Raw genomic sequence first — 25756 nt, 5'->3', positions numbered from 1 at the left:
AGAGTGGACAAATAAATAATATATGTATTTACAAGAACAAATCCATATATAGAAAGTGTTGTTCAAGAACCTGTGTTTCATAAGTATCCCTTTCAGAACTATGAGCTTAATTATGTGGAGACAGAGAAAACTCAGTTAATGTGTTTTCCGAAGCCACCACTGACACTGAGAAGCTGCGCACATAAAAGTGATTCTTCTGGCAATATTGTAACCTAAACTATATGGAATCATTTAGGTAAGAAAGATTTATAATGTCATTGAGTCCTTAGTTAATACATTTAAAATCCTTTGTATATACTCAATCTAGAAAAGTAATGGGGCATTAATTGTTTATAAACTTTCCACAGTTTACATAGAAATTATTTTTCTATATGATTACCACAGATTTTACACCCTGTGCTGTACTCTACTGCATGAGAAACTAAGCAGGAGGATAAAAGTGACTCCATGTAAGAACTCAGTTCAGATTTAAATCCAAGTAGTAAAACACTTCCAGGTTAAAAAATTGGCTCAAATTACAGAGCATTTTTGTTGCAAGGAAAAATATATAAAGTCAGACTCAAAAGAGTCCATTAGAGTTTTAAAATTTCTGAATTTCTATACAGCATTTCTTTTTCAAGGATACAAGCAAATATTTGAGTCAAGTTTTGTCTTGTTTCTTACTGAGCAATCACATCAATGAATGCTGCAATATTTACAAATATTTTAATATGACCAACAATACTTTCAGTCTATTCATTTAGACAATTGTTTAATACATGGCTCATGAACTGGAGTGGAGGGAGAAGAAGAGAAATTGCTCTTAATTTAGGAAAGAGTACACTTCAAAATTTTAGCTGCAAAATGTTCAAAACAAAAATAGCTAAAAACAAGATGTTCCCCCCAAAATTCAAAGTCAGCCCAAAATTTCTGATATATTAAAATGTTTTTATCCTTAGTAATAACCTGCATAAATATTCTATTGCATGTGATAATATAAAAATAATATGCATCAGCAGAACATTTGGAAAAATTATGAAAAGAAGAGATTATGTATATATGTATGTATGAAAATGTTTTCCTCATTTTACCCTCTTTCTTTATTATTTTTTAACTTAGGAGTCTGAATATAGCGTTGTTGTTTTTTTTTTTTTTTAATTAAGATTAACTCTCTCATAGTCTTTCAAATATGCTAAGCTTATAGTCTCAATTTAGTTCTCTGAGAAAGAACACTGTATGCAATTGCTACCACAATGATCTGGACTGACACTTATAACAGGAACTCCCACTACAGAAAAGAACTCAGTTGTGAGTGGGACAAAATGACCTTCTGGAGTTTCTAGCTCAAAAGTTGAAATATATTGGTAAAGAACTGTGAAAAGTATCTACATTTAAGTACTTAAAAACGGGTCACACTTAAGAGTTCCATCCAGACCATAGGGACCAAAACCAGGTGTCTGAGGAAGAAGGGAAAGCAAAAAATATTGCCTTCATCAAACTCTTATGGAAGTTTCAGTATTGAGAATATCAGAGACAAAATTGTCCTTGCGTTTAACAGCATTTAATGAAAATTAATTCCATTAATCTGTGTTATTTCTTTTTAACCTTGGGAAAAAGAGTCATCAAATGCTGTACCAAAAATATATTCCGCCTTTGTTTTTGCTTTTTTAGGTGTTAGCTGCTAATTTCATTCACTTACTAGCAGTTTGTACACTTATAAAAATTTGGTTTATAAATTTCTTTGTACCATGTCATTCTTGCCTCTGTCATGTCTTGACAACATCAAGAAGAAGAAGAAGATGAATCCAAGAAATGAGTGAATAAAAATAAAAGAGAAACTATTAAGATGCATGATCCCTGGTCCAGCTGACCATACAATCAGCAACAACACATATACAGCAAAAGAAACTTATGCTTATGTGGGAAATGGACAGGACAGTCCCTAAAACCAGCCCATACATACAGCAAGCTCTGTTGATCAGAAAATGGGAAAACACAGCAGCTGCACACTACCTATATGTGATTTTCTTCATACTTTTTTTGAGTGTAGAGATTTGTTAGTTTGAGGAACAAGACATGGCTTCAGTTCTCAGAAAGGCAAGGGTATTTTCTTTCCAACAGAAGATGAAGGTCACTACCAACCCACAGGATCTGCTTTGCGCTGCCATACATAAATGAGGAGAATATAATCTTCTTAATGCAAACAATCAGCAATGCTCTGTACTCTCTTCCCCTCCCTAGGAAAAAAAAATATCTTGTGTCTTTTATTTTCACCCTCCCCAACTCCCAAAAAAGAGTTCAAAGACTTACAGGTGCTTTAAAAAAATTCCTGCTTTTCATCAATGTGCATATTTTACTAGTTTCAAAAGCATATTAATATCCTTTGTGACTTCAGTTACAGTAAACAGAAATAATTGGTGAGTTGAAAGATAAATTATTAGAAGACAGTATTTAGGATTTGCAATACAAACTAAGCAAAAAAAAAGGTAAAAATTCTTCTCAGATAAATAATTTAAATGAAAGTAACACTTTTACTTGAACACAAATGGTTTATTTAGGATAAGATTTTCTTGTATATATATTTTAGGAACCTACAAAAAAAAGAAGAGTATCTTCATTTTACAGTAAACCTCACATTCAACTATTTCTTTTGGTTTAAATTTTTAAAGAAAAAATTACAGATATTAGTATGTGAAATATTGAAATAGCTGTCTCTAACCACTACTAATGCAATGTTTCTCTGTAAACGATTCATTCTACTAAGCTGATAATTATTTCTGTATTAATCATTGTCAATTGGATCAAACAATGTAAATTTCTCTAAGGTAAATGTTTCAAGCATATTCAAAATAGTAATACAAAAGTAAATACCAACCTAGTAGTCTTTTGTTTAGTTAAAGCGTACTTTCCTCCTTAGAAAACTTTAACCACTTCCAAAGCCAAAGGATTCTTCTCCTTTTGCTGAGATCTAAGCAACCTTTATAATTTATTCTCTTCTCCAGTTAAATATATGCAACTAATGAAAATCTGTGAGAAGAACTAGCAAACACATGCAATAGAGCTTTAATAAATAATAGTGAATATATTGGTTTCTATATATGGATGTATTCGACTGGAGAATATTTGACTCACACGATTTACAAAAATAAGCTTACTGGTTATTTTGTTACCTGAAGTTGTGTCCCTTGCCTCAAGCAGGAACCGTATTTTGCAAAGGACACATCTCTTGACATGTATGATAATGACAGATGGCACAAACACACCTGGAACTAATAAATAAAATGCATTCCTCTGCTCAAGGTAAAACATCCTTTCTCATAATATGAAAGCCTGCAACATGGATTTGGACACCCTAATGTCACATATTACATATATTATCTCTGTGCTGTCTCTGCTCATCAATTGTGTTTGTTGTCAGAGGCTGTGCTCCAAAAACAAAGACAGTGGGAAATGCGCAGAGCTGTGTGACACATCCGTGCAGGAACAGGCATGTCACATACCTGCAGGTTCAGTAGTGGAAAGCCACCAAGCTGTGCCATGTCACCACTACCTTCTGCAAAATCTCAGTTCAAAGAAAGGTGTGTGACATGTCTGCCTCACACTTCAAAGACACATATGCCACGTGGCAAAAGCTGCTGCAAGCCCCTTCTCATGTTTTGGATCAGCATTTTATACTTGGGATTTTTATTCCTTCTCCCACATGGTGCTAATAAATGGAGGAAAATCGTTTCCATTTTACACACCTGCAAGCATCAGGTTTCAAAAGCTAGTGTCAGACCTGTCACCTTGCATGTATATGCATTTTTGACTATTCACACTAAGTCTGGCTTTTGCATCCCATCGTGCTAAGCAGGCACTTTTAAGAACAGAGATTTTTTAAGTAATATTGAATATACACACGCAGGATTGTGCATCATGGGAGGATACACAGATTTTATTCAGTGGAAATACATTGTGGGGTTTATCCAAAATATATGAGGCAATGGTATAAGCCTTCTACAAGTAAAATTAGTGATGCTGCCCTAAAGGCAATAAAACAAAATTGATTTACATGACTAGAACATTTCACATGTTCCTTTGCATAGTGCATTTAATAAAACCTTTAATCAAACTTTGATTACAGGATGGTGGAGACCTTTAAGTCTAAAGTATCTTATGTCTGAAAAATAAGCCTCCTCATTGATATTTTCACTTCTGAGATGAAAATATTTTCTTTTGCACAATGTTTTCACCATGGAGCATACTCAAGTATTTTGGCAGGATATTTTAGGAAACAGATTAAGTGCTACTTTCTGGGATACATAAACCAGAAAATGCAACATTGTCTATTCTAAAGGACATTGTATACATTTGTAACCATTACCATTTCTTATTATCACCTTCATCAAACTTCTGAAATATAGAATATTGCCTAAGAAAATCTTAGTATACCATCACTGGAATTCCTTTGAATTGAGAAAATATGCATTTCCTAACTTTCTCCCCACTGCATAAAAACAGTCAGTCACACAGCACTTCAATGGCAAGTCTGAAAGCTTTCCTGGACCATACGCAGCTCAAGGAATGGCTTTTACAAAGAGAACTCCCTGAGAAACAAAGATTTTCAGATTTGAAATTACACTGCCTTGGAAAAGAGAGACAAGGTTGTGCAGAGAAAATAGGTGATGCAAATAGTCACACCAACAAATTTCTGTGGGGTACTCTCAGGATGGAATTATACCAAGACAACTTCCTGTATGCAAGTTTTTTCACTCTCCCACAACTACGATTTCTTTTACGTTCTTTCTTAGGCCAATGATCAGATAAGGTTCTAGTGCACGGCAGCACTAATATGCTCCATACTCTTAAAAACTTATTCCTGTTCTTAATAAGACAGCTGCTGAAATCAACACAGTTTTGTCTTTATCCTAGACTTTTCTAAAATGTTACCCATTTTTTTAAAATAGAATTTCACCAATTTCTAACAATGTGTTTCAAAATATTATTTTCCAAAATGACATTTCTGGGCATAAACCAATGCTCTGAAAGATCCACCTGAATATGAGGAAGAACTTCCCTGGGCAGATGACCCTCACTGTAAATATTCAAGAACTCTCTGGATATACTCCTGTGCCATGTGCTCTAGGATGACCCTGCATGAACAGGGATTCTGTGATTCCCACAGCATGTTAATTGGGCAGTGCTTGCAACTATGCTTACATCATACATTAATCCTCATCTAAGAGTTAAAAAATCAAGCAACTTCACTTCTACATGGTATCAGAACCATTCTATTACATAGGTGAAAACTCTGTCAAAGGTGAAGAGCTGCTACTCAGAGAGCTGTTGTACTACTTAATGCATTTACCAGGTTCTTGATTTCATATGGAGGAGATGCCAACCAAATGAAAATCCAGAACACTTTGAAGTGATGCATGATATAATTTCTGTCTGTCTGGATCTTTCATCTGTAAGAGGGAACTATAAATACTGGTGTCCATATTTTTGCATCCATGCATTTAGCTTTTGGACTGAATCTGAAAGAGGGCCATGAAGGATCACCTCTGGTATGGAGACAGACTGAAGGAGTCAAGGATGTTCAACTTGGAGAAGAGAAGGGCCCAGGGAAACCTTAAAGAATATGCCTGTACCTAAAGGGACTACAAGAAAGCTGGAGAGGGAATCTTGAGAAGAACAGAGAGTGGTAAGAGAAGGGACGATTGCTTCAAATTAACAGAAGTTTAGGTCAGACATTAGGAAGAAATTCTTCACTGTGAGGGCTGTTAGGCACTGGCATGGGCAGCCCAGTGAAGCTGTGGATACCCCATCCCTGGAAGTATTCAAGGCCACGTTGGTCAGGTTCCCTGCCAATGGCAGGAGGGTTGAAACTACACAATCTCTAAGGTCTCCTCTGACCCAAACTCTGATGGGATTCTATGATTTTTAATAGAGAAAACAGAAACAAAGCTTAGTCTTCATGAGAGCTGCAGCTACCTAGATCTTTAATATCTATAAGCTTGCAAGTTCAGTGGCTTCAGGGTTGTTTTTTTTTACATATATAGCTTTAACAACATCAATTAACTGAACAACTTCATTTCTATTCCTCCAGATCTCTCATTTAATCATATTCTTTCTACTAGCTCTTACTCAGCCATAGCTCTCTTAAGTTTCCTGTAATATCTGAAACTTCTGTTGTTGTCATCATAATGGTTTTATCATATCTCTATGCCTAACACCACTTTTCCTTGAAGAAAAGTTTTCAAATACAGCTGAGCTAAGATCCAGGCCTGTATCTAACGTGATATTGGGTCTCAAAAATATAAAAAAATTCATAGTTCTACACTTCTAATTCTGGTCTTACATAATGAAAATATTGTCTCAGCAATAATATTACACCAAATACACTGTTATTATGTTATTTATACTATTATTGTAAGAGTCAAAATTATTCAAATTTTCAAAATACCCACAATTAAGCCATACTAGTTTTAACCTAAGATCAAATTATGGTAAACTTCCCTTTTTCACTAGCATAACATATGTGTCAAAACCACTGTTCAGCTGAAGACTTCTCAAGCTGTGTACTTATAGAATTGATGTAGAAATTATTTATACAAACACAGTAACGTAAAGGCAAGTATGCAACCCATCAAGTCTCAGGAGAGAAAAAAAGCACAAATTTAGGGAAATAGTATCATACAAAACCCAAAAGTCATCTCAGTCAACCATTATTCATATGAGGAAAAAAAAATCAGGCACAACCTATTTATATAAAATATGTCCTAGAGGAAGTTTTAGATGTAATTAGTTTATCATTTTTGTGAGGGAGAAAACTGACCAGCATTTTCCAGGAAGAAAAGCTTCAATCTTAAATATTTTCTTCTAAGACCTTCTGGGGCACGAACAAGAAACAATAAGGAAAAAGCTGATCCCTCTACATTCAAACATGATAGTGCTGACTGAGTATCAGGTACTTCTTATATTTCCATAAAAAAAAAGGCTAAGAACCTCAAAGTCCATATATGCCAAATATTAGGAAATAAACTGAATATACTTTATTAAAATAAACAAAAGCCCATACATACAAACAAACCTTACAAAGAATAACTGTAAACTTACTACTCAAGATATTCTTGAAATTACAAGGATTCATTAATAAGCTTACTCAATTAAATAGGACCATTTAAAGAGAACAGTTTTTGCTTGTACAAATCTCTTTTCTTCATTACCACAAAATATATCTGAATAGAACATCAAAGATGACCTGTACATACCTCAATGTATTACAACTGATTTCATCTCAACAAAGCTATTTTTTTCTGGATTTCTGGAGGATGGAATGCCTAGGATCTGTTTTGGGGTGGTATTTATATTCCCTGATCATCTGCTCTATGCCCAGATATGGTTACTGTAGCTTCGAGGTGGTTCTTGCACCAGTTTCAATGCCTCACTCCCCAGGCATCTATGGGGCTGGGTGGACTCCTTCCTCCCTTTTTTTTTTTTTTTTCTTTTTTTTTTTCTTTTCTCCTTAGCTAGCTTGGGTCTTTTTAGCTTAGGCAAGAAGTTTATTTTTTCCCTTTCCCTCACCTCGGACACTGTGGCAGTAATCCTTTGGTGGCCTTTTTGTAAAGTGAATTGCTCGGTTTGATTTTGTCTGAGATGAGAGAGAGCAATCGACGGCACACAAATTGCCCAGGGACTGGCAGGACAGAGGGGCTGCTCTGTCCCAGTCCCTGACTTGGTAAAGCCACACAAATAAGAGAAATGACACCAAATCCATCAGCTTCATCTGCTGTGAAGAGGGGACCCATGACAGAAGTTCATCTGGTTCTCATCCATTTTGCCCCAGCTGCAGCATGAGTCCTTTGTTTTCTTTGTTTTCTTCCTTCCCTGAGACAGGAGATGGCACCATTTTATTCTTCGCTCCCTACCACATTGGTAGCTTTTTTCCCTTTCCCTGGCATTTTTTTTTTGTTTTTATTTTTTTTTTTGGGAGGATGGTTATTTTTGTTTGTTTGGTTGTTGTTTTTTTTTTGTTTTTTTTTTTTTTGTTCTGGTGTGGATATATGTGTGTGTGAAGGTGTAAGGTCAGACAATTCAATCTAGCGTTTATTTGGGTTTTTTTCCTGTGACATATGGATACTCTGTCAATAAATGGTTGGGGTTATTTTCACTTTCATCCACTAGTGTTAATCTCTCATTGACAGGGACTGTTGGAATCCTTTTTTTGAGGAATACTCACTTCAGAGGCATTTTCCTTCTTAACTAGTCTCTAAACTGAGACAGGGTCAAAATTTCAATTTCATTAATACAATGAAAGGAAGTCTTCATTAAAAATTTTGCCCATTTTAGAAAGCCTACTTTCCCCAAAAGAGATACACCCACATCCAACTTCTTAATTATATTTTGCAAGTCAATATGGGCAGTCAAGTGAAGTCTTAAGTATTTTGAAAATTTTCTATTTACTACATATTTCAGAAAGTTTTACTTTCATCCTTTGCCATCACTAGCACAGAGGAACTCAGATGATGTCATTGTCAGGCTATGCCAAAATGTCTCTAAAGGGTCAATGTAACTGGGGAAGATTTCCTCCTCAAGAAAGGAGGTAAAAGTCAACCTTCAAAAAAGGCAAAAGAAAAACTAAAGGAACTAAAATTTTACCAGTCTCATCTTGACTCCTTGGAAGGTAAGGCACAATACCCTCATGTAGAGTAATTTCCAAACATACTAAGGATGTGAAGCTCATTAGGAGTGGTTGGCAAGGATTTATAAAGAAGTAATCACGCTTGACTAACCTGATAAACACAAAATTACCATGAGTGGGAATGAACCCTCAGAGCAAACGCCAACAGCATTCCTGTGCCATGCTTGGCAAAGAGTCAACAATAGGTTGAAGGAGTTGAATCTTTCTGTCTGGTCAGCAGTGGTGAAACACAAATAGGGTGCTTTTGGCTTTTGGCTTTTTTGGCTTTTGTCCAGGTGTTGGCTTTCCAGTACTGAATAGAAAGGGACATATTGGAGTAAATCCAGAAAAGGGGCACAACAATAACTAAGGCAACAGAATATTTTTCATACAAGTAGAGACTGTGAGAGCTGGAACTGTTTAGAGACAGAAAAGAGAGGGTGCAGGGAGATCTTATCACTATCCACAAATACCTGGTGGAATTCAGAAGAAAATGAAAAAGCCAGCAATTCCCACTGACAGGACAACAGTCAATGGGCACAAAATGAGACAGGAAATTCCACTCAAAGATAGGATAATATTTTTTCTACTCTAGAAGTAATTCAACATTAAGCCAAGCTACCCAGAGAGGTTTTGTAGTCTCCATGAGCTAAGCAAAACATAAATGGACTCAGTCCTCAGCAATCTGCTGTAGGTGATCCTATTTTGAGCAAGAGAATTAGTATCAAGAGTCTTCAGGGCTCTGCCAGCTCTAACCATTCTGTGATTCATATCTGTTAGGTAGAAGATATATTTGCTAGATTAAGAGGTGTCCAAGAAAAGGACATAAAGAAATAACACAAAGGTATTTCTCCAGACAAAACATTACAAAATAAAAATCATATATATGTGTGGGGTTTGAGCATACTCTACAAAAGCACGAAAACCTCCAAAATGTCAAGTTTAAGTGGTAAGATGTTGTTATGTCTTTCTCTACAAGATCATTCCTTTGTACCATAGGAATATCCTCAACTGGGAGGTATTCATACATTCAGAATTTCACAGAAGGCCAAAGTGGAACTAATCAAGGACATGTAAATGGCATTATAACCATGGGTTGAACAACACACTTATAAATGTTATTGTCATTAGGACAAAAACCACTAGCTGAATAGCAGAGAGCTGCTCTATATGTGAAGTCAATGCATTTTGCCTTCACAAGTTGCTGTACAGAATTTGACAGAAATTTTACATAGTGCAGCTAATTGATACAGCTTTTTCTTCTAAGCTCATTTTTGTTATTACAGCTGAAACATTTGAATCCACCAAGAGAAATGGATAACATCCTTCCATACCATAATTCACACACTTAACTTTCTGATGCAAGTCACTAACCAGCCAACAGATGCATTTTGTTTTCGCTTGCACATGTGCAAGAAATTTTTCTTGAAGTGCAAATGTTACATTTGTTTGTACTCCTGTAGTTCATCATAATGCCATCAGTGGAGCTTCTGCCTCAAAGTAAATGTTGATTTTTAATTTTTTTTTAAATATATTGTCATTAAGCATTTTAAACTATATTTCCATCGACAGAGAAAGTGGCATTCATCAAAAGATTTTTGAGAATGTGTTTTAAGATTCACAGTTGAGAACAAGACAGGGACAGATTGTTCATGAAAAGTAGCAACATAAACCCTACAGATGATAAGTGAAGACCCTATGATTATTATCTTCCAGGAAACCACACAAGCCAGGCTGCGCTGGACCTGAGACAAACAGCAAGAAAGCTTTCTTTTCCCCCTTCTCTCTGTCTTTTGTTTCAGCAGTGAAACGCAAAGCAGATATACTTCAGTGTCATGATTTTTCATTGGCATCTTTCCATAGCCAATTCCATTCATCCAGAACAGGGATGAAATTCCATCATTCGAGCATGACATCTCAAAATTCAAACTTAATGAGAGCTTTGGCAGCTTCTGTTGAAGGCAGACAGTGATTAACAAAACACTTCAGAGTACAAGGCACAGCAGTGCTCAAAGAAAACAGTGATGATCTCCACTTAATTGTAGAAAAGCCCAAAGCATCTGCCAGCGGAGGAGAGCTCAAGCCATAAGGAGCTATTGCTCAGATAGGCTGTCATCTCCAGAGATCAACAACCATATGCTCAGCTCAAGCACAAACTCCAAAGAAGGTAATTTTCTGACAAAATACAGGGATAAATATGACATTCAAACAAGTGTGCTCACTCATCCTGAACACACTTTCATCTGCACTTATCAGACTTATGCATCATTTAAACTGAAGCAAATATAATTTGTTTGGAACACAAACATTACTGTGTGAGCACAGGTATAATTAATCTTTGTCTGCTCCACAGGTCCTTGTGTTCCACTAGTTAATGCTTACAGTTAACTTTTGATGAATGAATATGGTCACCTGTTGCAAATTGTCTCACTGTGAAAAATATCTACTCTTGTCTTTTCTGCTACCTAGGATGCACATAGTTATCACACCTTCAAATGCAAAAGATTTTTATCCTGATTTTTATGACAGCATGCTTCATTTCCAAATGCCAAGGACAGGCAAGCATACTATTTTGAGAAAAACTGTCATCAAAGCATGCAGAGCTAGGGAAAGCTTAATTAGTCTACAAATATATTAACTCTTTAGTACTTATTTACTGCTTGATAGTCAACTAATGGAAATACATTATTAAAATGTATACGCCTGGCAGCAAGGAATTAGCAGAAGGGAAAAGGTCAATCTAAAAGGGGAATGTACTAGAAAAACACATGTTGTTGAATGTAAAGTTAAATGTACTTTCAGTTTATTAAGAAACTTTTTTTATCTTAAATTTTTTTAAGAACAATTACCTCAAATGCTCTTCTTCTCTTATCAAGTACAGAATATTCTGAGTTTTTTCAAAATAATTTACCCCAACACCCAGGAAGCATCACCAGTTTAGTGATTCACATAGGTTATGGAGATAGGTGCATTTAAAGAAATTCACATGGCCAGCTCTTAGATATCTGCGTATCACATGCATTACATCTGTATGGTTTCAAATGTATCATTGTGCTGTCCTAACTCTTCCATAAACTCCATTCAAACTCTCTGTGCCTAGTTTTGAGACATTCTGTTGAACACTTGAAGCAGCAACACATCATAAGGAGGAGTTTGAGGAAAGGGGAGATCAGGCAGCCATTTGATAAACTGTTTTAACAAGCTTCTACACTCAGTGTAACCAGAATATTGTAGTTATCTAAAACTATTAAAAAAATAAGGCCTATCCCAGACATAGGTTTGTGATTGTGTATTGAAAGATCTGTGTCCAGTGTAGATTAGCAATAAATGTAAAAGAAAATTATGATGTGCCCTTAAATGAGTGGAAGTAGAAGAATTTGCTGCAACTGTTAATTTTCTCATTTCATCTGGTTTTTTTTTTACCCTTCGTTTTTTGGTATTGATTTGGTATCAGATGTATTCATGGTAAACTGCTAAAATATAGCAGTACCATAAAGCATATGGGAACACCTGAAGGCCTCATGTTGCAGTAGGATGGGCTGAAGCAGAGATTTACACAGCACAAATGACGAGCAGTACACAAACTCCACCCTGCTTTGTGACACAGGAAACACAGACAGTTTGAGAAAGTCCTGATTGGATGGTGGAGGATGGTTTAATAACAGGATGTTGCAATGTGGGATCCAAGGGCACACTTGATCCTTTTTCTTTCAGTGGGGACTAAAAAGCTGTCAAATTTCCACAGGAGATTATACTTTCAGGTTATACAGGGAGGTTACACTTTCCACTGAGGTGATACTTTCCATAAAACAAATAAATAATTATGCCTCAATTATTTTGAAAACTGTGGTCCATATCTTTGGCAGCTTCATTTTTGGCTTCAGAAGCTTTTAGGGCTGAATAACAGCCATATCTCCCTCAATTTTGGGGCAGAGTACTTAGTAGAGGAACAGCAGAAGAAGCAGCAGTATTTTGTTGAATCGGTACAGATAAACAGCTCAGCTGAGAACCCAACAAAGGGCTCTGTTGTGATATTTCACAGCACAGACAATAAGACAAAATGGAAAAGCCTTTGCTTGGAAGTGCATGGAAAATGCAGACAGTATCATATCATTGCTCTCACTTAATGGTCTGTTGTGGGCAGAGCAGCTTATAAGTAGCAGAGACAAAAGAAAATAAGGCACATGCATGAGTACAATAGTAAACAAACTATTTTGAATAAAATATCTTACAAAAATAAATAAAATAAAAATAAGGGATTTTTTAGAATGCAGCTATTATATCACCTAGAGATTCCTCCAGTAGATTTGGGATAAGAGAAATTTAATTCTTTTACCACTTCAGGCACAATGTACAGTAGCTTTATAAACAAAATATTTTTAAATGTGTTACATTGTATTCCAAGCAAATCAAGTTTTTCATTTATAGAGTATCAAAAAACTGAACAATAAGAATTGATGTGACTTGCAAAATAGATGGTGAAACAGTTACGCAGAACTCAATTCAACAAGCAACTTATACATACACTTTATTTTTAGTGTATAGATATTCTAATTAAAGCAAATAGGATTCAACACATGCTTGAAATGAAATATATGCAAATTTTTTCCTGAATCAGAACATTCTTTCAGATTCTGTCACTCATATTTCCAGCAAAGTTAACAAAATAAGCAATTAGCACCTCACACTGCAAATAGTGCTCGTCTTTCAACTAGCAAAAGGTGTCAGAGTCTGGCCCCTTAGGTAGCAAATATAAAGAGCACATATGTGCATGTAATGCCAACAAAACAGCATCATATAACTATTAATAGCAATCATACAAGTACCTTCAACCCTGTGTGTGCAGTTACTCAGTTAATCTTTGTAAACAATTCATAAAAAGTCAAGCTCCATACACATTGGACATAATATGCTTGCAAAGGAATTTGGCTGCATGTCTAGACCCATTTTTTTTTGGAATACAAGAATGCTGTCATGTTTTCCTGGCAAGTCTACACACCATTTTGAAGAGATACATATGCTTATAAGGCAGTTTTCACTGAGTATTGACTAAGTTTCACAGAGAGTCTCTTTTAGCATATAATCTTTGAAAGCTTCTTAAGTCAAAAGGAATTGCTACTACCAGGTAGCAATGAAGGCAAATAGAAATTGCACATGATTTGCGTTACTCCCTTCTTGCTGCCTGATTTGAATAGTCTAGGAAAAAAAAGTAATTTGCTTGTTTTATATCCATATAACTGATTTCATTTATATATTTGCCTAAAAATTTTGCAGAACCTAAGCAGATTCTACCAATTTATCTCATTTTAAGCACTTTATTGCTTGTAGGAAATGTATCCTTAAATGGCATATGCAGTGAATTAAAAACTTGCTTCTTTTACAAAAAAGCATGATCCACTAAATACCATCATAACAGCAGCACAGATCTAAGGTATGTTTCCTACTGGACATAGGAAATAAATGTAACTAAGGCAACATCCTCATTATTGATAATTGTTATTTCTTTTGTGCATTTCAGTTGATTAAAGAATATTCCTTAATCCCTTTGTTTTACACAGCAAAACACCTTTGGTAACAGTAGAGTCTCCTCTAATGCAAAACTTAATCAATACACAAAACCCAAGAGAGATTTCTGTGAGAGCTTATGAATATCACAGTTAATATTGCAATAATATTTTTTGCTGTATTGATTGCATTTTCACACATTTTTCTGAAACTCTAGAGGAGCAAGAATAACTGAGAAGTAGTCTTTCAATGGAAACCACCATTGTTGTGCAATGTTTTGAATATCTTGGATTTGTTTACTTAACCCTTGCATTTTCTGTTGAATTTCATGCAAAATCATCATGTGGTATCCTCCCTTTGAATTTTTCAGGCATCATTTTTAAAATGAACATAAAGCATAAATCAAGGATACCTCCTAATTTAAATGGAGCTACTCTTTGCTATTGACAGTAACTTCAAAGATAACAAGCCTTTGAAACTGACTAAAAATCTATCAATCTTGAAACAAGCTCATCCTGCATTCTTCAATATTGTAACAATAAGAGTTCACAGCTCTACCATATGACTACATAACTTAAACACAAGAGCTTTCCGTAGTGCTGGACAAAAATTGTCAGACCTGCCTGACAATCAAAAAACCAAAAGGGAGTATGATGAAAGGGTGAAAGGGATAGGACATTGCTGCCCAAATGATTCTCAGGAATTTAAAGGTTGCTGTAAAACAATTACATTTTATGAGTTTGCAGGTTTTGCTTTTTTTTTTAAAAAAAAAAAGAGAAGGTTTTCTGCTGTCATGGAGCTATGACATCCATCATATGAGCATCTGATTTACCCTAAAAACACACTCAGGTACATGGGAAAAAGCAAAAACTATCTGAATAGAGCAGCCATACCTTATATGGGAAGCTGCATTATAGGTGCGCAGAGCAGCTTGGAATGAACGTGGGAAAGTAGCTGGCATGTGACAAACTCTGTGGAGAAAAAGAAAGAGAAAAAAAAGGTCAAATATGCCTGAAAATAGTTTGCTATAAATGTTACATGTGTGTTTTGGATTAAAAAAACTCCAAGTGAAGCATTATCTTTAGTGTAAACAGTGATGTAAGAACACTTAACCTGCTTTAAATTAAGTTACTGTAGGGTACTGCAGAAACTATTCTTTACACTTACTGGCAGGAATTGACAGGCTTTTTCAGCTATCTACAATGGTGCTTTTCGTCAAAATCTAAAAAAAGTTGCCATTGCTACCTTCATGTTTGAATGATTGAGAAATTTTAAAGTTGTACTGCTAACTTACTTTTCAGGAAAACCAGTAAATATTTTTCACCTTTGAGATTTCTTAGAAGTTAAGACATATAAATTTCTTAACCATTACTACTACAAAAATACTTGCCACATAGTGAGCATCTAATTAAGGTTCTCAGCTCTGCGAGAGTTTTCTAGTATGGGCCTACCAGACTCTACTTCAGTGATCATCAAACTCACTTGCACAGGACCACAACTCTGCGGTCTAGGAGGACAGTGAAACTGTGCAAAGATGTTGTAAATAAGTGAATAGCTACAATTTAGAGCTTAACACTGTATTGCAACATGAAAATTGCTGTATGGGTGAAATCGAATGGGTGCTAAAGAAATGGCATGCAAGTAGAAATGAAATGGAGTTAAAAGTAATTCCAGGGATCACATACACAAACTTCCACTCTCAAGCAGAAAGGGGCAGAAATGTTGAGCAATGTTCATAAGCCTCATCTAGAAAAAGAAACCTGATATATAAGGAATCTTGAAATCTTGTTCATTTTCCATTACATAACTACTTATATACATCTCTGCACTGGGGACAACTTCTCCCCACAAACTGTATCTCTGCCCTGCATCAGCTGCTATCTGTTCCGTAATGATCTAAGTACCTGGTGCACAGGGGACCTGTACCCAAACTCGTTTGTAAATGCCCTTCTCTCCCTCAATCCTCTCAGAAGATTCCCTTACCCACCGGCTATAGGGCACAGAGAAGGGCTCTGTAAACAGGAATTTCTATTTTCCAAACTTGTCTGTTGGGACTCAAATTCCCTGACAGAGCAGAATCTTTAACCTACAGCTTAAGAATTAAGATGAGAAGGAGGAGTATTCTTTGAACACCTCTCAATGAAATGATAGGAGATTATATAATTAAAGAACTTCATCCCTATTAGTGTGAGGAAGGACCCCAGTACCCATCTCAATCTGTATATGGGAACACTTTGGCTTCCTTGGAATTTACTGGAATTAAACTCCATTCCTCTCACAGTACTGTGATTGCTGAGGAAAAGTAAATACAGTGTAAGTCATGACAGTCTGAAGACATGTTTATAGACCATTTCATTAGATGTTCCTTCCTGCAGATTAAACCCCTTATATTTTTAAGGAATGCTAGAAGAAATTTTAATGGAAAGCTTAGAATTTTGAATAAAAGGAAATAATTTAATAATTGATAAATGATATAAAAATGACAGTTGGAAAAATCTCCATGTAAATGTGCTTCAAATGCATTTCCCTATGCCTTAAGACAGTCTTTAGAAAACTTATATGAACTTATCTTTTCAGCTGGTGGATAGAAAAATGTCATGCAAGACAAATTTGATGTATATGCATTATGTTTAAATTATTGTAAAATGCGTCTTTCTTATTTTAAAGCTATTGCTAAAAATAACAAAGTCCAGAACTCACAATAAAAACTAAGAAAGCAAAACAAGCATCTATTATTTACCACTAAGCATCCTTTACTGTAACACAAGAATAAAGAAAGAGTAGCTTTCCAGTTGTGTTTAAAATAAGAGTATCACAAAGTACTGGTACACCAAATCAAACACATTTTCAAATCATATTATGAATATTTTTAAAAATAAATTTCCAAGTTTTTATCCATCTTTGGAGATATTTTGGGGCATATGATCTTGTTAGTAAATTCATATGACAATTGTACAAAATCAGAAGCATTATATATAAGGTAAGCTCAAATATCCAGCTGGGCAGGAAAATGTTAAAAAAATTATAATATGCATTTTTAAAACAGATTAAACATTAATGTTGCCAAATAAAAAAAATGGTATTGATAATTGTAAACAATTTTTTCATAGTTTTACTCCATTCTTGAGTGTATATACTATAGTCAGCAAAATTTAAGAGCTTATATGAACCAGGAAATAATTGGAAAAACTATTATTTTTTTGTTCTGGAACTGTCAAAATAGTACATTTCAGCAACAGTGAATATTTAGAAATATAGGAAATTTCAAAACTTAAGTTCTGGAATTACAGTGACAGAGCCTAAAAATCACAATTATCTATCAATTCTAATAAATATCAAGACAGTGAAGACAGATTTTCAAAAAACTTGAACGTAAATTTTGAACAAAACCAAACTTCATTTATAAGTGCACATTTTTGAAAATTAAAATCTTTCAAATCGGAGGCTAGTTCACAAAACCTGAGATTTAAATTATATTTCAAATTCCCAGAGTGAATAGAAATAATTTTTCATCCTCAATGCTTGGTATGTAGTACTATATATTAAATTATTTACAATTTCTCTATTAATACATCTGTATTAATATACAGTATCATAAGGCAAGATAGAATTCTTGAAGAAAAATTAACCATTCAAGTTGTAATTTCATATTTTCTTACCTTTATTTAACACAACATTATGACTAGCTTTGCAAAATGGGAAATAAGCTGCAACAACCATAATTTTTTTGACCACAAATATTTGAAATATATTGTCACTTTTTCAAGAATTTTTTTTATATTAGGTCTTTTCTGGAAACAAAAACTTACATATACATAAGGGGCTAAATGAAGATACTTCTAGACAGGCCAAGAACACACTCTGTTAAAGGGACAATTCATAGGGTAGCAGAGGTGCTGATGAGGAATCTCTATCCAAGGCAAAATATAATAAAGGAAATGCACATAAGATTTGGAGAGAGATTACAAATTCACACGAGTAGAAGGACTATAAAGAGATAAGGTGGCTAGTGCTAACCAGAACTTTTAACTTTGTTATTAAACATTTCTGGGTATAAACTATTCTAAGTTGTCATCTAATGGATTGTAATTTTTCCTTTATCTTTCTAATTTGGAATTCCTGAGCATGCATCATGGTATAAATCACTGAAATAAAATAATTCCACATTAGACTCAGAATGGCAAGTGCTTATTTTTTTCATTTACACCACAGATTTGGAATAGGGGGACCACAGTTCTACAAGGCCTAAACATATCATTAATAGCATCCACACACAAAGGAGGAGGAGAAAGGCAAGGAGAGGACCTCTATTTCAGCTCAGAGGATTTATCCTAAGCAAAAAAGAGATGTAATTATTCTTCAGCCCTTGCCTTCTATCACTAAAATGTCTCTGACAGTCCCATGCTGATTTGGCAAACGGCCAAAAAGCTTATTTGAAGCCCAATCTTGTAAATTCCTCCAGCTACTAGCCCACAAAGGCACTCCATTTCAAGCAAGCTTCATCAGCATGACTGATTTGCTGACTTTAATAGTATATTAATAATGAATTCTTCAAACTATCATTTGTATTTTTGTAAAGCAGAAGTTCTACAGAAGGCTTATTAGCCAAAAATTTAACAGATATGCTTTCTATTGTAGATTTTTTTCATTTCTTGAAGACGGAAAAGCAATTTGTCCATTGCTAGGTGCTCAAGCAACCACTTAAATAAAGGGCAAATATTCTTATCTTTGTGTTAATGTCAGAGAAGTTTCAAATACAGTTGCAAGAAAATAAATGTTACTATATTATATTGAAAAAACTCCAAATAACTAAAAAGTCATAATTTGTCTGGTCTTCCCACTATCTTAATTCCAACCAAATGTAAAATACGTGGACTATGAAAGTTATATATTTGCATAGACCATTAGCTGTTGTGAAAGACTATTCTTCTTGAATAGCACCTACATAATACAATATACTGAATTTCTATTTCACAGCTATATGATCACTTGCCATACCCTAAAAACTCTCATCTTGATGCCTGACCAGCTATCAGAGCAAATTGCATGACTAATAAGTCTTAATTTTCAAGAAGGGCTAATATACTTTTTCAAAATACTCTCAAATAAAAATAACCACCTAAGATTGAAAGAAAATCCCTGTTACAAAGCTGCAGTGTTTTAGTGAATACTGAAAAATGGCTTAGTGAAACTGAAAAGACTTTGTGAATACTAAGTCTGAATAGACAGATGCACTTCTGCCTTTCCCTCAGACATTCCCTTTTTAATATGTAGGGGTACTTGTGATAAACTTTATACTTTCATCTGTCTCGGATCCTTGAAAAAGAGCTGTTAACTGTCTATTTATCTTGTTACAAAATGAAAAAATATAAACACAAGTGCTTTGGACAAACTTTGGATAAACACAACAGAGTACAGTTGTGGCTGTTGAAGAGTTCGCTTTCTGTTGTATAAAAAAAATTCTTTCAGAAACTTTTCTGCACTTTTTTTTTTTTAAATTTATCTTGGAAACCTCTGATGTGAGAAAAGTTACCCAAAGGTATAAGAGGCAAGGATCCAAAGGCTCTTTGGGTCAGTAGAGTATTTTATCATAAGAAAATAACATTACCGACATTTAAAGATCAGGTATAACAGTCTGACAGTAGTAAGTAAAAACCTTTTTTTCAGCATCCATTTAAATTACACCTATAATTTAATTATACCTCCTTTAAGTCAGTATAAAATTTATTTCTTACACGGAACATCTTGATTCATGTGTTGCAATACAGAATTTCATTACCTCCTGTCTGTAGGCCTCTGTTCTTATGCATTTGCCATGTGCATCTTTTTATAGGTCAGAACTCCTGTACATAGAATCTTTCTAGTGTTTCCATAATGATTGATGAAAATAGACACAGAATAAAAAAGTATAATCAAGAACCTGTTACTTAACCCTAGTGTATGTTATTGTATCCATTCTTATTTCACCACTGGTGTGGAGAGACAGGAGACAAAAGTTTTAGCTTCCCATTGAAACGAAACTACGCTCTCTAGAAAAGGAAGATATGATTCTCTAGTCAATTCAGCTCTACAACTCAGACAGAATTTTTTTTTTTTTTAATTAGAAAATGAAAACTGCAAGAAAATGCCATGTTAAAAGCACTTAAAGCATTGCACATGAATTTTCTTATTTCTTAAATACTATCTACAGAGCCTCAAAATAACTGGTTTGTCATTCTACACAGATGCTGCCGCTAAAGACAGGGCTTGCCCAATTAAAAGAGCCTTCTCATGTCAAAGAGAGGGCAGTTGCAGAAACTGGGATAGCTGTCAGTGAAAGTGAGGCTTAGATTCCTTGGAATATTTGAATAGATTAACAGGATACTAACTTGCTTGGAGACCCACAGACGTACATGGGTTCACCACCATTATACCCTAAGTTCAGCAGAAACTTGTGGATGCAAGCTCTTCAGAGCTCTCATTTTATAAACTTCCTCTTGATTGACAAATAGGATAGCATTTAAGATTAGCATTGCTTCTTAATATCATCAAACTAACACTGAAGTATGACTTCTGAACAAATTAATTAGTATTCAGAATATTTGCAGCACTCACTTTAAATGTTTCTTTACTTCAAGCACATGGTTAAGCACTTTAATATGATTCAGTGTAATATGACTAAGAATTCATTAACATTGTATTTAATTATTTGGCTGTGAAATCTTAGTTTCCCCATCTAATTGTAAACACTCAAAATACAGATTGCTATGACTGCCTGCCACTCTTATCATAACAGAGGCTTGAAAAGAATTGGACAGGCAACAAAAGGAAGGTGTTTTCATTTTTAAGGAAAAAAGTTGTCGAAGGGATCAATGAGAACTTATGCAATATGACTAGCTTGGGTGGAGAGACCAAGCAGAGACCAGCAGGGGATAGGACTGAATCGCATCTTCCTTCCACAATACTGTGAAAAATCAGAGATATAGGGCAGTGCTGCAAAGTCCATATTAATATCAACATAACAAAGACCCTTCTGATTACTCACGGTGGTGACTCAAAGAAGTAGTCAGAAGAAAGTGATGTAGCAGCTCCAGAAGGCTGACAGCTAAATCCAGGTAATAGAGCCAAAGCAACATACCACCTTCCCTAGTTTGTGTTATCTGGGATATTTGTCCATATAAACATCACGTAACTCATGGGATCAATACCTTGAAGATATATAAAGATTTTTTTTTTCTCAAGTGGTATACTTTATCATTATAGTCCTTGGATTTCTCGCAGCTCTGTTTTCATTGTAACCACTTACTCCCGCACAAACACCATCAACAGCGGTTGTTTTTGACAGTCTTAACAAGTGTGCTACAAGTCTGCAGCTAGTCATGGTAAATAGCTTTGCATGAGTGGGACGGATTTGCATATGCTAATGTGACATCTGGCCATTGTGCAATTTCTTACTTCTGTAACCCTTGAGCAGAATATCTTCCTAGAAGATAAGTTAGCAATAATCACCACTCAAGCTTTCAACTCATGTAGTTTTTACTATAGATGTCAATCTTAATCAAAAGATCTGCTAAACATAGGTCTGATGACAGACCAAAGAAAACTGCTTAAAGTATGGATACTCCTTTTTCAATCAGAAACATTTTATTTCCTTTCGTACCGTCAAAATTTTGAAACGAAGAATCAGAATTCAACCAAACTTGGATGTTGCAAGTTTTTTATCTTTTCCAAGGTGAGTGTTAATTCAGACATAGAAAAACATATAACACAATTACCCAGATACAAGATCTGCTTTGTGGTATTATAAAGACAAATGTAATTTATATGAGAGCTTAACAAAGGTCAAAATGCAGCCAGTAGGGAAAGAAAGTATATCTTTTTATGTAGAGTCAATACTGATCTTGCATTTTACAAATATCTTCTTTTGCCAACTACATTTACTTTCAATCCTAATTTCAGTAGAATTTTAGACTTTGGCAAAAGAAAGAACACTTTAAGTAAAGGAACATCATTAGTTCAAACCTTTGAAGCTCAGAAAGTATAATCTCAAGGGCAATTAAGCACTGAACAGATATTCCTTATCCAAGGAGATTATTTAGGTTTGATACCAGAAATTTCCATGACAGACATAAGATTATTCTAAAGGATACCGTCTGATCATATTTGGCCCAAAAATATTATTTTAATAGAAATGAGGTTTAAAAATCCTAAAATCACCAACATATTCACTGTGATTTTTCATTAACAGATCAATTGGCTGAACAAGAATGTACTCTCCTATATTCCCTGTATTACAAAACAGGGGTGACAACAGCAGTAACTATTATGATGGCATATAGGCAGAAAAAATAATTGACTTTTATATATACCTATATATATATTATCTTTGTCTTCTGGGAGAGCAAGCTATTTAAGAACAAGTCTTGGCTTGATTCAAATCACTTAAACAGAGAGTTTTATTTTCCCAGAAATAAGAAATGCATTTCTCTACATGTAGACAGAAGAAACTTGATTGGAACTGCAGGTACTAGCCTACAACCAGCATCATAAGTTTTTCACTCCAACAGTAAACATCCAGATTCAGCAGTAGGCATGGAACTCCCAATGGGTGTAAAAGCACTACATTTCTAGTCAGGATTTACTAATAATTTATTGACTCTAAATATGAGGACACCTCCTCAAAAGCAGAAACTGAACATCCTACTGAGTTTGTCGCATGATGCACCTTGAAATTTCATCATGTATCATCAAGTAGTTCTAGTAATCTTACCTTGAGATATTTTGAGCAAAATTTTTGTAGATACATCCTATTCAATCTGTGCTAATATGTATGCAGAGAGCAGCAATCATGAGTTCCAATGAGAACAACCCACAAATCCAGCACAGCAATCAAGGTCTTCAGCTACACAGGGCAGGCTTGATATGCTTGATCACATCCTCTGGCCTGTTTCAGTTTTCTGAAATGAGAAAGTACTGTTTCAGTGAAGCTAAAATCATGGAACAATCCAGGATGGAAAGGAGCTTGGGTGATACTCTGGTCCAAACTTTAATGGAAAAGGAGCCTGGATGAGATCATTAAGTACTATGTCCAATTGCATCTTAAAACCTCCAGTCACAAGGACTCTACCATGCCCCTGGGAAAGTTGTTCCAGGAAGAGTTATTCTCACTATATTAAATTTCTTTCTTATATTGAGATGGTACCTCCCCAGTAGAACTATCCATAGCTCATAGCCTTCTACATATGACTCTTTGTGAAATGAGAATCTCCAGCGTCTTTTTAGCCACCCTTTAAATACTATAATTCTGTTATTTTTTCCAAGGTGAAGAGATCTAAACCCTATACCAGGATGGTCATAACTGCTAATAAATCCCATATGGATGTAGCCCAGGATCAGATTTGCCTGCTGTTCTGGTTCTGGCCAAGGACAGGGTTAATTTTTTTGCAGCAACTGGGAGATGGCTGAACCTACAGCCTTGTAAGTGTGTCTAGGTTACTCTATACCACTTATATCATCACTGAGAGGCAGAAGCAAGGGTTTTTTGAGAAAGTGTATTTTAGTTTACAGTCAGATTGTCAACCCACTGTATCACGGGTCAGAGAAGTAGAATAGGGTCAAGTGGGGTCCTGAACACAAACAAGATTTGAACAAGTTAAACATGAGATTGTTCATACAGTAGACCTTGGGCCAACCAGGAGAGGACAAGATCTACACTGCTGCATTCTCCAGGAGAATTGTCCTTAGTGGAGTCTCTGGAAAAAATACTTGGGGAGACTTGAGGACAACCTCTGGTGTCCTTGGAGTCAGGGATACAAAGGATCTGACACTAATTACACCCCAACTGAAAAACAGATCCTGGTAGTTTATGAAGAGGTTTAAGCTGCCTCAGAAGTGATGGGCACCAAAGCACAGCTCTGTCAGAGATCAGACAGCTACAGAAGCTGAACTGAGTAGCACTGCAGATCTTTGGCCCTTGTACAGTGAAAGCCAAGGGAGAGATATACTCAAGGCAAGAACTGAAGTGAAGACATCATGTCTGGTCACTCTAACATTGACCTCTTTGATGAAGGAAGATGCAGCAAGGACTTTACTGGAAAAAAAGATAACAAAGGACATTTCTAGGGTAAGAAGAATAATCAGAAGATTGTGTTTCTAAAGAGGACTGGGACAAAGGGGTCAGAGTGGAAAATTTTGTATGAACACAGTGACCTATAAATACTGGTAAACTGTATAATAAACTGGCTTTGCTTTGCTGACATAAGCGGAGTCCGTGTCTGACAATTCTCACACAGCTCTTCCTGCCAGGGCTGGGCAGGATGTTCAAAGCAAAAGACCTCATTGTACATCATGCCACTGATGCCACATAGAATAAATGATCACACAGCAAGCTCCAACAGGAAACCCCAGTCACCAAGGGCTCTTGACCTGGCCCAAAGCCAAAAAAACTTTGGACTGTCATCACCATAGGAGGAGGAAAAGATGTCTTATGCTACTGATGCGCTACCTCATAATCAACTACCAGAAAATGAAAAGGAATATGATCACCTCAGTGATGGTTTCTTTTGTATGGTTGGGCTACACTGAAAACAAAAAGCAGCTGTACAGGGTTCTGCATGGTGAGTCACAGAAGCTATGGAGGGACAAGGTGCATCAAGTTAGGTTGCAGAGCTGAAAGCCATCCAGCTGGCTTTAGATGTCACAGAATGAGAGAAATGGCCAGTAGCACCGCACTGACTTGTGGGTGACAGTAAATGCACTGCAGAGGTGGCTAGACCAATGGAAAAAGACCAATTGGCAGGACAAAAGTAAACCCATCTGGGCTGAAAAACTGGCAAGACGTCATTACTCAGGTAGAGAAGCTGGCTGTAAAAGTATTTCATGTATGCAATAAATGCACCCAGGAGTAAGGCTACTGAAGATCATTTGAAGAATGGACAGGTGGATTGGGATGCCAAGATTAAACTGTCTCAGGTGGATCTTAACTGGCAGCATAAGGGTGAACTATTGTTGGTCAATGGGCCCATGATGCCTCAAGTCATCAGGGAAGAGACGCAACATAAAGATGGCTCATGATAAAGGGGTGAAGTTAATGATGTACACTATTTCCCAGGAGATGTATAACTGAAACATTTGCTGTAATCAAGCAGGCCAATTGAGTAAAGACTCTGTGGTATGGTAGATGATGGTCAAAATATACATATGAGGAGGCCTAGCAGACTGATTATACCACACACCTGCAAATCCATGAAGGAAAGTACTATGTGCTAACAGTGCTATAAAGAGACACTGGATGGCTGGAGATACACCTTGGACCACTGCCTGGAAAACCATCTTGGGCCTCAAGAAGCAAGAGCTGTGGTGACGTGGCACCCTAAAATAATTTACATGGAGAGCAGGACTTGTTTCAAAAATAGCCTAATAGACACCAGGACCAGAGAACATGGTATTAAGCAACTATCATATTCCCTGTCATGCACCAGCCTCTGAGAAATTGAACAATACAATGGACTGCTAAAACCACACCGAAAGCAATGGGTGAGAGGACCTTCAAACACTGTGAGCTACATTTAGCAAAGGCTGCCTGGTTACTTAACATTAACTCTCCCAGCTGAGCTGGTCCTGACCAATCAA

This window comes from Haemorhous mexicanus, chromosome Z (genome assembly GCF_027477595.1).
Source record: "Haemorhous mexicanus isolate bHaeMex1 chromosome Z, bHaeMex1.pri, whole genome shotgun sequence".
Lineage (NCBI taxonomy): Eukaryota > Metazoa > Chordata > Aves > Passeriformes > Fringillidae > Haemorhous > Haemorhous mexicanus.
The sequence above is the reverse complement of the archived record's forward strand: the minus strand, read 5'-3'. Positions refer to the sequence as shown.